Source organism: Chenopodium album, chromosome 9 (genome assembly GCF_948465745.1).
Source record: "Chenopodium album chromosome 9, dcCheAlbu1.1, whole genome shotgun sequence".
NCBI lineage: Eukaryota > Viridiplantae > Streptophyta > Magnoliopsida > Caryophyllales > Amaranthaceae > Chenopodium > Chenopodium album.
The window spans coordinates 31,928,355-31,941,442 of record NC_137842.1 but is presented as its reverse complement, the minus strand read 5'-3'; the positions used below and the strand labels follow the sequence as shown (position 1 = coordinate 31,941,442).

Here is a 13,088-nt window from a genome sequence, read left to right as displayed (position 1 = left end):
CACCATTCCTTTCACCTTCATCTTGAACTTGAAAATCCTCAAGTTTATATAGATGATCCACTACAACATTCTCCGCTCCTTTCTTATCTCTAATCTCAAGGTCAAAAGTTTCGGTTTGTTGAATGCTTGGGTGTGACCCAAAGGGTTCAGTCAAGATTAAGCTGTAATATTAATTATTAATTAATATTACTGATCGGAAGCGGCCTCCACCCAGGCATTCTGATCACTTGACCTCACTGAATATATTAGCTTTCTAATAATTCTGAACCCACTAACGGAATAGTACACTTGTTCGAAGGACACCATTCCTTTCAGTTTATCGGCTCTTTCTCACCATCTTGCCATTCCTTGTAGTGTCTAACTGCATCCTAAATGATATCTACAACCTCTTCCTCGGTCTTGTTCATGATTGGGCATCCGACTCCGGCTTCAAAACTTGACCTCCCTTGAGGATTCAAACCGCCATAAAAAATTTAAATGATTAGGTAAGTGGGGATTCATTGGTGAGGACACTCGCATTGATACTCTTTGTATCTCTCCCATGATTTATAGAGCCTTTCACTAGATCTTTGCTTGAAATCTTTAATCAAAGCTCTTGCCTCCGCCATTTTCTTTTGAGGGAAGAAACGGGAAAGGAATTCTTTGGTGACTTCATCCCATGTTCTCAAAGAATTAGGCTTCACTTCCTTGTCTAGCCACTCTTGAGCTCTTCTTATCAGAGAGAAAGAAAATATCTTGAGCCTTGTGAATTTATTGAGCAACACCGTTCACCTTAATTATGTTGCAATATTTCTTGAACTCCTTAAGATGATTAAGGAGACTTTCATTTACTCCTCCACTACATTGCCGCTCAATCAAAGTTATCGTTGCTGACTTTATTTAAAAATCACTATCCGGGATCAATAACGGAGCAATCCCGCTCTCACACTTGTATGCACACAAACTGCCCAACTCCTTCAATGTAACCTTCAGGACTTCTCCCATATTAACTTGTACACAAAAACACAAAGGAAAATATTAGTAACACGGCTACAAATGTAGCCAAAAGAGAATCTTTTTGTATTTTCAAAATTTAGTGAAATAGACTCAACAATAATAGCAAACAACTACGCCATTCTCTTGCAACGGCGCCATTTTGAACAAGGGTGAAGACTAGGTCGTTGGACCAATCTTCCTTAGGCCAAATAAAATTTGAAAAGCTAGCATAGGAGTAAGTCGAGGGTCAAACCACTAGGAATGGGAGATGAATGCTACTACTAAAGTTAATCCATTTCGAAGTAATGAAGTAAAGTGTGTATAATCTAAATCAATTAAGCAATCGAAAGAGTTTGAAAAGCTATTCTCCTAGAGGTCAAATTAGCGCCAACTACGAGAGACTATAGCTAGGAACTTCACAAGCCAACTCAATCGACAAATGCAAGCCACAAATCAATTGTCCGTATCAAAGTGAACATACAATCCAATCTAGTACGAGTTACTAGGTTGATCACTCCTAAATTAAACACACACATGCACATAATCAATCAACCAATTCAATCACAACATCAAATCCATCATTTTCACCCAATTAGCATCAATCCATTACTCAAATATGCTTCACCATCACCCTAGCAAGTAGACTACTCACTATCCATGGGAATCAAGATCAAAACTGAGCTAAACAACAAATTCATGATCATCATATTAATCAAAATAAAATCAATCACAAATCAATCAAGTTTGAAAAATTAACAAAGCAATTAAAATCAAAAGCATAAGATTGAAAAAAAGTAAAAGAAATCCTTACAATTTTGCTTCAAATCAATGGAGAAAATACTTAGAATCATCAATCTTCAATCATCAATCAAGAACTTCTCTCTGTACTAACTAGAGTTTCTTCCTCTAAAAATAGAAAGAAAATCTTTATATAGTAAAACTAACAAAGAGAAGGTAGTTAGATCGTCCAAAATAGACCCGTACAGGCGCATCCATCTTCAAGGGGGAGCGCGGCCGCGCAAAACTGGGTATGGAAAAGAGACCCTGAGAGGCGCGCCCGCGCCACCAGGTTGCGGCCGCGCCTTGGTCACGCGCGCCCGCGCCTAGGAGCAAGGCAGCCTCCTTCACCTTCGACTTACTCTTCCTCGTGCGCTCCACTTGATGATGTTGATGAACACGGAAGGAGGCACTTACCGCTTGTATGCAGGAGCTGGAAGACTTGGACTATAAATTTCATCAAACTTGAACTTCAAATGGTAGGCAAGAGGCATCTCAAACGATGTAAAACTTGAAAAGGAGACTCGGGAATCTTTGAATTACGATCATAACCTGAAAAATGAACGAAAACAAGCAAATAAAAGAGAAAATAACAAAATAAACCAAGAAATGCATAAAAATAGAAATTCAACTAAGAAAATTCAAACTAAGGAAATAATGATTAAAACTAAGGAAAAACTAATGAAAAGAGCAATAAAATATCATGAATTTCACCCTAATTAAAGAGAACCAAATGAGTGCCATAAATGACACTCATCATGCATGCATTCAACTTCATCCCTAGTTTGCTAATTCAAACCAAAATTACAAATCTCACAAGCTTCCCAAAGCTTATAAAAATTATAATCAAGAAATCTATTGAAATATTAACAAAAAGACTCATTATCATATTAAGGAAATGAGAGACATGCCATTTTTTTTCAAAACAAGCAAAAATCAAATAAAAGAAAACTATATACAAAGACCTAGACTCAAGCAATCAGAAACACTTAAACATAGACTTTGTTCCTCGGCAACGACCTATATTGTTATGAATTTTCTCTTTATTTCCCTTTTCTTTTTTCTTTTTTGTTTTGTGTTTTTATGGCTTTTCTTGTGTTTTCTCCTTTATTTCTACTGTTTTCGTGGTTGAGGCATTGTACTTGTTTCAAGTCTCAATATTGTTGGTTTTCTAAGTTGGAAGATGCTTTTGGAGTAAGCTCATAGCATTGGGAAATCTCAAGATGCAAGGAAGTGGATGATCCAATTTCTAGCTCTTGCGCTCTCAAGTCGTGCTCTCATCAAATATGGTGTGGAACCCACCATGGAAGCCATTGGAAACTGCCACCCCCAGCATGTATCAAGTAGAGATCACGTGACCCATTTTCGAGGACACGAAGCGGTAAAAAATGTTGAAGAAACCCAAAAGAGTGCAGGCGTGCAGGCCACAAGCTCGGGCGCGCGGGCGTGCAGGCCACAAGCTTGGGCACGCAGCCTCTTTCATGAACGTGCAAGACTCGTGCGCGGGCGCGCACCTCTGTCCGTGAAAGCGCTCCTCCCTTTTTCCGCTTCACTAAATTTCGATTTCTGTGCCTCTTATAAATACCTTTTGACAACCGATTTTTATATATCAGTTTTAGACATAATTTTGATCGTAATTTTAGCTTAGATGATAGTTACTCTCTCTATTTTAAGGGTTAGTTTAAGTGTAGATTTAAAGAGTGAAAGTGAGAGATTATAATGGTGATACGAGAGATTTTTGATATAAGGGTGACAATTATTCAATTCCCTAGTGTTTTATTGCTCAACTCAAGCCACTGCAATTCATAGCAAAGCGTAATGAATTACCCATATACTTAGGGTTGGGTTTGGTTTTATAAATTTTGTTTTGATAGGAGTTACTTAGTAATCAATAACTAGGATTCACCCACGTCAAAAATGGCACTGTTTCCGGGGAATCATATGATTATTTGCTATTGTTGATTGAGTCTATTCCATTTAATTTTTAAAAAGGTAAAAAATATTTTTTTTTCTTTTGAGGCAACGTTTGTAGCCGTGCTTTTGATATTTTTCTTTGAGATTTGTATTCATAGGGCAAAAGATCAAAATTTAGTGCCATTTGATCTGGAAATTGAGAGGACCATAACAAGGATAAGGGTTGCCAATCGTTCCTCAAGCTCAAGTCCCCCAATAGTGGAAATCCATCAAGATGAAGAAGAACAACGAGAAAGCATGGGTGCTAATCCAAGAGTAGCATTGAAGCATTTGGGAACACCAGGAGCTTTTAGGTTTGAAAGAGAAATTGATCCTCCTACGACACCAAAAAATGACTTTGAGATAAGACCGGCAATGATTACTTTGATAGAGAGGCGTCAATATAGTGGAGCCAAGAATGAGAGTCCCCTCTAACATCTAAAGGAGTTTGAGAAGTATTGCAATACCATCAAGGTGACTGGGGTTTCTAAAGGTTCATTCGAGTTAAACTTTTCCCTTTCTCTCTTATTTGACGTGTTCTAGAGTTGTTGGACAAAGAGGTGAAGCCAAACTCTTTAACAACATTGGATGAAGTGACTAAGGAGTTTCTATCTCGGTTCTGTTCACAAAAAAAGACAGTCGAAGCAAGAGCTCTCATTCAAAGATTCAAGCAAAAGCCAAATGAAAGTCTTTATGAGCATGGAAAAGGTATATGGAGTACCAAAGAGAGTGCCCACACCATGGGATTCCCACCTATCAAATCATCCAATTGTAGTATGGAGGTCAAAGCCCCCAAGGAAAGTCTTAATTAGATGCTGGTGCCTGAGGCCCTTTCATGAACAAAATGGAGGATGAAGTGGTGGACTAAATTGAAGATGTGTTAAGGTATCACATGGATTGGCAAGAAGGAGAATGAAAGTCGACAAGCAAAAGCAGTTCAACGATTTATTCAATCGACTATCTCAATACCATCAACAATTTGTCCTCACAATTTTTAAACTTGGGAAAGGAAATGACCTCTATAAGGTAAATCTTGAGAGTTCTTCTTCACAAGCACCAATTCATCCCTCCAACAATAAGGGGAGTGGTACATCTTCTAAATCAAATCCTCCTTCTACTTCGAATAATATGCCAAATGGATGTGTGTTTTGTAATGTATGTGGGTCATATGACAATGATGCTGCTATTGTCCACATGCATTTGGGAATTGTGATGATGTTGATAATAATGATTGTGAGCAAGTTAATTTTGTTTCAAATAATAACAATGGACAAAGATTTGATGAACCAAGGAACTTTGGGAATATAATTGTTCACCAACAAGGGAACTTTGATAATTATAACAATAGTGGCTATAGAAATCAAGGAAATCAAAATTTTTGTGGTAACTATAATAATAAAGGCTATAATAATCAAAGTCAATGTCCAGGGTATGGGAACTGAAGCAAAGGTCAAGGCTATGGTACGCACTACTACAATAATGGCCAAATTAAAATCGAGGTAATTAGAGTTACCATAACCGGGGAAATTTTTAAAATAACAATTAAAGGGGACCTCTACCCGGATTTGATATAAGAACTCAAGGTAATGGTGAAAATTCCTATGCTCAACCTTCAACTTCAAGAACTACCTTGGAAGAGATCATTGAGAACCAAACTAAATTTTTGAACACTTATGTTTTGGGTGTTTTTGTCCCTCGGGAGAGTTATGACACGAAGACTGATCCGGGGTGAGCTGTACCTGCAAAACAAACGGAGACACCAATTGGGTGGTGCTCCGCCTCCGACGCACAAGTTAGAAACTTGAAGGGAGAAAAAAGGTGCGGAAATTTAGGTAGGGATCTGCTCGGATTCCAAGCTCAGGATGTCTCTATCAAAGAGTAAAATGTGTAATAAATGATAAAACGTGTCCTCAAAATGAGGGACATCTCCCTATTTATAGGGTCTTTGGAAATTGTGCCCCTGATTAGGTTACGGAACCCTAATCATTGGTGGGCTGCGCCGTTTTGCGGCGTCCTCGGGATTTGGGCCTGAAGGCCGCCATTTTCCCTTTATTTCTGGAGTGACACATGTTAAGCAGGGATTAGTCCCTTTTGGGCCATCCTGAGGCTGACACGTGTCATCCTCTAAACATTTGCCCCTCACAGATGTGACGTGGCACACCACGTGGCATCTGTGACACGTGTCACACTCCGGTTGGCGGTAATTTTACCATAAAGAAGTAACCGTTCACCTTCCGAGTAAATTACGGAAATGCCCCCATATTTACCCTCTATATATAGTCGTTTTACCCTCATAATTTTGTACGTTTACAAAAATTTCCTAGAGAGAAAAACTTGGAGAGAGCAGAAGTCATTCGTTTGAGTCAGACGCGAGTAAGAAAGTTTGTTCTTCGACAACCCAGCCGGACCCGCCTTCCTTCAGATATCAAATCCAAAGCTACCGTCTCTGTCTCTCTTAGCTCTTTTCTTTTTTCACCGCTTGTACATATTTCTTGCAATAAATGGATGCATCACCAACACACACGGCACAGCCTAGGTTAGTGTCCAGCTGGTCACCAAGGACGGCTGAGTCTAGGACTGGGAGTGCCGTATCGAGGTGTTGGGACCACCCTTTGCCTTGGATTCCGACCAGTTATGTGTCTGTGCAGGACACCATGGCTCGGACAATGCAGACGGCAACGGATCAAAATTACAAAAGCGAAGGCTCAGGCGGCCAAACGCCTGAGGGAGAAACGTCTGGTCAGGGAGACCAGACGGCTCTGGAGAGATCCCCTCCGCGCGCCCCTTCAACCCCTGCTGACTCTTTCTTGGAAGAGTGTGACCAAGGCGGCGACGAGGCCGTCTCTGCCCCCTTGGGTCAAAGCGAGGAGGAGACGGAGAGCGACAGCTCCGCCTCTACCTCTGAAAGCAGTGATGACTTACCCCCGCTTCCTGATAGCGAGGAGGAAGAAAGGAAAAAGTGGCGCGAGAAGGATGATCCCTTCAGCATCCACGTCTCTTCCAAGGACCGGATCCAAATGGAAGAAAACCTAAAGAATTTTACGAAAATGCACCCGCTAGGAGACGGGTATAGGATCCGGGTGCCGCCTGAGAATGGCACCATCGCCTGGGAGGACGATGAACAGAACGCCAACAACTATTTTGGCTATTATGAGGCGGCGTTCAAAGCTGGCCTTCGCTTCCCCCTTCACCAGGCGGTGAAGGCAATTTTAACAGGCTACGGCCTTGGGGTCTGGCAACTTACCCCCAACTTCTGGACCAACATTCTGGGGTATGTTGCCGCTTGCGAGTTCCAGGGGCTTAACCCCGGCTGGGAGGCTTTTGCAAACATGCACTATCTCAGCAGAAGCCAAGGCGGCTGGAGGGCGTGGTACACTCTAACCACGCAGCCGCAATATATGATGACCTTGGACAAGGTCTCAAAGTTCAATGGCTGGAAGCACAGGTTCTACCTGATGTCAGCCCCAACCAGACGGGAGAATTATGAATTCCGTCTGTACAATAAGAAGCCCGACTTGTTGGGCAGGAAGTGCGCTCTTCCCCGGATCCCAGAGGAAGATTTTGACAAGATAATTAAGGCAGACTTTTTCGGCCTCACAGACGCAACTCTGTCAACCGGGGAAACAATAAAAGTTCCCAAGAATTGGATCCCCAAGAGCGCCTGGTTCAGGGATGAATGTTTCCTAGCCGCCTGCGGGCTAGGGCACATGTTTACAAAACATATGCGCTTGGGTTTATGCCGTCTGTAGTATTTTTCTATCGAAATTGATTTATGATATTGACCAATTTCTTTCTTATTGCAGAAGAAGCTCTAAACATGCTGCAGTCGGAGAAAACTCCCAAACGGTCTTCTGCAACCATCCGCAAAGATCTTGCGGAGAAAGCTGCGGCTGAGCTCAAGGCCAAGGTAACAAACGCCTGACCTTTTCATACGTTGATCCTTTAAGATCATTTTCCAGGATGCTAACCTTAACTTTGGTTATTTTTTCAGGGAGGAGAGGTTGGAAAGTCGTTTGAGAAGCAACTCAAACGGGCTAGGGAAGAGAACCCTGCCGTTCTCAACAAAATAAAAAAATCCACCTCTGCATCAACTCCTGGCGCCTCAGCCGGGGCTAAGACGATGCGGATATCAGGCCGACTCGAGAAGGTAGGCGACAACGTGTGCCTTGATCTTGTCAACCCCTTATCAGCAGCCGCGGGGTTCACCACGCCTGCAAGCGGTTCCCGCTTGGCCGGCTCTGAAGGTAAGAACCCTTTTGAATCCCCGCTTAAGCTGGGGTGACCTTTACGGGTGAAATCCCACTCCCAACAGACGTCATCCTCAGACGTTCGGCAACAAATTGGTGCTACCTTTGTTTCGCACTCATCACGTATTGATTGTGGTGCAGATCAATCTCCCCGCTGGCCAGACGTCCAGAAGCATGCCAAGGCCATGCTGGAAGCCGTCCGGAAGAGGGATAAGGACAATATCCCTGGGATAGAGACGTTCAATCTTGAACGCATTTTATTGCTTCTGGCTGAGGTAAGAAACTTGTCAATTCAATTTTATTTTTTCCAAGTGTCTTATCCCGCCTGCCATACTTATGCCGCCTGACTTTTTGCAGGCCATGTTGTGGGTGGACGGGCTCAAACGCCCTTATTCTCGCAAACGGGAAGAGGTAAGAAGGGCCAAGAAGTCCGCCATAGACGCTGATAATATTGCTTTACACTCGACTATCGTAAATGAACTTGAAACTAAAGCAATAATTATGACACAGGCGTCTAGAATCCAGCAGCTGGAGGCGGATCTGGAGACGGCCAAACAGCAGGCGTCGGATGCTGAGACGGCTAAGAAGGCGGCGGAGGAGACCTAGAAGAACGCGGATGAGAGCGCCAAGAAGGCTGATGAGGCGCTCAAGAAGGCCCAGACGGACCTTGGCACACTTAAAGGTGTTTCCGAAGAGAACACCAAACTGAAGGCCAAGGTTCAAAAGCTCAGGCTCAGAAGAACTTTGCAGCAACCCTGGAGGCGGAGCAAAACCGCCTTGTTGCTGAGAGTGACGCTGACAATGACGCCCGTATGAAGATTGCCTGGGTTGCCTTGTACCCAGACGCGGATTATAGCATTTGGGCACTGGCGCACAGCTATGCCGAGTACGTGGTGTACTTGAGAGAACAAGGCGAGCCAGAGCCTGCCTCTTTCGAAGCCTGGGTCAACTCCAACAATGAGCCGTCCGTGCCTGAGCTTCCTGGTCCTGGTGAAGCACAGGAGATACCCTCAGATGATGAGGAGAAGGAGGTGGACCAGGAGGCTTCGCCTACAGGCCAGAAGTGACCACTTAGCGACAATTTGCCAATCTTTGCCTTTTATTTTCTTTTATTCAGCGGCTGTATTCCAAAACTTACTTTTTCCGGCCTGCGTACCGAGTATCCTTGTATTTACCGGCTAAGGAGCCGGGTTAATTAACAATTTCTTTCTCCCGGACGGGGTGCGGTTAAAATTTGATCCACTACAACCGTTTGGTTGGGTTGACTTTTATGAAATGCACCGACTGAGTCGGTTTTAATCATTTTGCATTTAATTTTTAATTTTTTTTTTTTGCCTAACTTATGAAAAGCATGCGGCGATTTTTTGCCTAACTAGTCCATAGTCTGGCTGTCCTTGCCCCTGGACGGCTGTGTGATTGGTTTCAAGTGGAGTTGGTTGATTGACTTGAAATCGTCTGATGCTGCAAAGAGCATGATATGTTTGTAAGTCAATCAATCACAGTAGTGATTGCCCCAAACCAAGTGCACAACCGTACATCAACAGGCGTTTCAGTCACTACACAGACGGCGTTTGTCCGTCATGGTAGAGATTTCATAGCCATTGAACAACTCTTTTGCCCCAATTGGGGTGGGAAGTGCAATTTTGGAATAAATAACCTAAGTGAGAACTTCAGCCGGTGACCGACTGATGCCTATGGGCATCCGGTATCCGGAAACTTAATTCATTCTTCATAGGTTATTTTGGTCAGACGGCTATAAGTTGATTAATTTGGTCGTTCAATTTTTGCCGTCTGCATAGGTACGTAGAACCGACAAATAGTCTGTTCTCTGCGACGATTGCACCCGGAGGGGTGTCGCCGGACGCCTTTGTCCATGTTGGGACAATCCGACAAAGTGAGCAACAATCCGACCATTTTAGCCTCTGGTCTTGTTTGAGACTGGTTGTATAGCCACTAAACATTTTTGTGCTTAGTTTTTAGTCAGTATTGAATTTACACTAAGTATGAACTTAGTTTTTTAAACAAGCGGGTCGGTCTGGGCATTACCCAGGCAGATAATCAGGCAGTTGAATAAACAAAGTATCGAACTTAAATAAACAAGGGATCCGAGTATTACCCAGACGGTCCAACAAATGTAACCTTTACTAAGTGTCAAACCTAGTTAGGTAAAGAAGAATCCGCCTGGGTATTACCCGGATGGATAATCAAACAATACTCAATTTTGCAAACAAAGTCTGAATCTTCATTAATTGACTCACTGTTTACAAAAAGTTTACAATCTTAGAAGTAGTACTTTTTTAGATTGTCTACATTCCAAGTTCTAGGCAGACGCCTGCCGTCTGGGGTTTCCAGGTGGTAGGTGCCATCCCTTACTTCTTCATAAATCCGGTAGGGGCCTTCCCAATTTGGAGTTAGCTTTCCCAGCTCATTGGCCCTACCATTTGCCTCCATTTTCCGTAACACTAAGTCGTCAACTTTCAAAGGACGCTTGTGTACTTTTTTATTGTAGGCTCTAGTCATTCTCAGACGGTAAATTACATGACGCAAGGCGGCGTTGCCCCTGCGTTCTGGGAGTGAATCCAATGCCAGGCGCATTGCTTCCCATTTTGCCTCTTCATCATACATCATGACTCTGAGAGTCGGCTCGTAATGTTCGATGGGCAAGACGGCTTCAGCACCGTAAACCATGAGAAATGGGGTTTCACCGGTTGCCCCTTTCGCTGTTGTCCGGATGGCCCATAGGACATGGATTAATTCTTCTGCCCATAAGCCACCGGCTCTTTCTATTTTCTTTTTAATGCCGTCTTAGATGAGTTTGTTGAAGGCTTCAAATTGGTCGTTTGCTTGGGGTCGGCCAACAGATGCAAAATAGCTTGAGATCCCCTGATCTTCCAACCAAGTTTTTAGCTGAGGCGTCTCAAACTGAGGACCATTATCAAACACCATAGACATAGGTACCCCATACCGGGTGATAATGTTCTTCCAAATGAAGGAAATTACGTCTGAGGTCTTGATTTTTTAAACCGCCTCAGCCTCCACCCACTTGGTGAAATAATCCACAGCCACCAAGATGTAGCGCTTTCCGCCTGGAGCAGGCGTGTAAGGACCTAGAATGTCCATGCCCCATTTTGCAAACGGGATTGGGCTGTGGATGGCCGTCAGATCAGTAGTCGGACGGTGAATAAGTTTGCCAAACTTTTGGCACTTGTCACATTTCTTCACCAACTCCTTGGCGTCTGCCTCAAGAGTGGGCCAAAAGTAATGTCGTTTGGCTCTGACGGCTAGGGACCTTCCGCCTTTGTGGGAGGCGCAGAATCCCGAGTGCAAGTCTTCGAGAACTTCCTTCCCCTTTTCTGGAGTGACATACTTCAACATGGGCTTAAGAAACCCCGCCTTGAAGAGTTCTTCATTTTTCAACTCGAAGTTTGCAGCTCGCTTCTTCAGGACGGCTGCTTCCTGTGGCGAATCAGGGAGTGTGCCCTCTGAGAGATAGGCCCAGATGCCATCCATCCAGGTAGAGCTTCGGTCCAGAATTCCAATGGGATCTTCATAGATGCTTCTCTTTTCAAGAACTTCCCAAAAGACAGACAGAGGCGTATCATGGCAGGCGGAAGACGCCAGTTTTGACAATGCATCCGCCTGGTTGTTTTCCGACCTAGGCACTTGCCTCAGACAGAATTCTTCAAGTGCCTTGGTCTCTTCTTTGACTGCCTGAAGATATTTAATCATAGCCGGATGAGTAGCCTCGTAGCTTCCCTCATACTGGCTAACGACCAATTGAGAATCAGAGTAGGCGTCAATTTTCATGGCCCTTGCCGCCTTACACATGCGAATGCCGGCTAGCAGGGCTTCATATTCCGCCTCATTGTTTGAGGACTGAAACTTGAAGCGTAGTGCATACTCAAATCTGTCCCCTTCAGGAGACTCGTAAATTACGCCTGCACCACAGCCGTTCTTAGTAGAGCTCCCGTCTACATACACTTTCCAAACCTGATCAAGATTATCCGGAGCCACCGCACGGGTCATTTCAACAATGAAGTCGGCAAACGCCTGACCTTTCACTGCCTTCCTTGGTTCGTAAGTGATTTCAAGACTTTGCATTTCAATAGCCCATTTCAACATTCTCCCGGATGAGTCCAAGGTAGACATTGGCCGCTTGAGTGGCTGGTCGGTGTAAATCACCACCGGTTGTGCCAGAAAGTAGGGCTTCAGTTTTTTGAATTCCATATACAAAGCGAGAGAAAATTTTTCAACCATGGGGTACTGGAGTTCAGCATTTTTAAGAACATGTCTAATGAAGTAAACCGGGAGCTGCACGCCGTCTCGCTCAGCAAGGAGAACGGCACTGAGGGCATGATCTGAGACGGCTAAGTACATATACAACGTCTCCCAAGGCAACGGGCTGACCAGCCTAGGTAGAGAATATAAATGCTCTTTCAAATCTGGTCTTCTTCCTCAGCCTCTGGAACGCCGCCTCAGCCTCATCCCCCCATTCAAATCTGGTCTTTTTCCTGATTGCTTGGAAGAAGTAGAGGCATTTGTCGCCTGACCGGCTGAGGAACATCCCCAAGGCGGCCAGACAACCGGTGAGCCTCTACACTTCCTTGACAGAACGGGGTGACTTCATGTCTATCACCGCCTGTATCTTTTCAGGGTTAGCCTCTATCCCCCTTTGATCAATCAGGAATCCGAGAAACTTCCCAGACTCAACACCAAAGACGCATTTCTTAGGATTTAACATAACCTTGTGCTGCCTGAGGGTGGTGAATGTTTCTCGGAGATCAGCAAGGTGATCCGTCTGTAGCTTGGATTTGACTATCATGTCATCAATGTACGCCTCCACATTCCTCCCAATCTGATTAATGAAGACCGTATTAATCATCCGTTGGAAAGTGGCAGGCGCATTTTTCAAGCCAAACGGCATCACGGTATAACAGAATAACCCCTGATCAGTGACGAAGGCCGTCTTCTCTTGATCTTTCTTCCACAGGGGTATCTGATGGAAGCCGGAGTAGGCATCCATAAAACTCATCAAGGCGTGACCGGCTGTAGAGTCGACCAGTCTGTCGATCTTTGGAAGCGGGTAACTGTCCTTTGGACAGGCCTTGTTAAGATCTGTGTAATCAACACACATGC

At 44.0% G+C, this 13,088-nt stretch overlaps 1 non-coding gene across 1 annotated transcript; it reads left to right on the top strand.

Moving 5' to 3' along the window:
- The first annotated feature begins 495 nt into the window (after nt 1-495).
- LOC145561182 (small nucleolar RNA R71) lies at nt 496-601 on the top strand. Its single transcript, XR_014093745.1, has one exon. It is a non-coding gene; the product is annotated as a small nucleolar RNA R71 (small nucleolar RNA).
- Nucleotides 602-13,088: the final 12,487 nt, after the last annotated feature.